Raw genomic sequence first — 231 nt, 5'->3', positions numbered from 1 at the left:
GCCCCCCTGAGGTATAGACCGATGTTTTGACCAGTCAGTCTAGAGGGCATTATAAATTAATAAAAAATTCAAACAAATATAAAACCTTTGGAACCAACTTTGTTTGTGCAATAGATCATGTGTGCCAAAGTTGAGGTCATTTGGAGGTGGTCGAAAAAATGACCGCATTCCGGAGGGGCCATTTGGTCTAACTTAAGCCAGTTTTTGAAAAAATGTGATTTTTCAACCACC

Source organism: Triticum aestivum, chromosome 2A (genome assembly GCF_018294505.1).
Source record: "Triticum aestivum cultivar Chinese Spring chromosome 2A, IWGSC CS RefSeq v2.1, whole genome shotgun sequence".
NCBI lineage: Eukaryota > Viridiplantae > Streptophyta > Magnoliopsida > Poales > Poaceae > Triticum > Triticum aestivum.
This window is presented reverse-complemented; position numbering follows the sequence as displayed.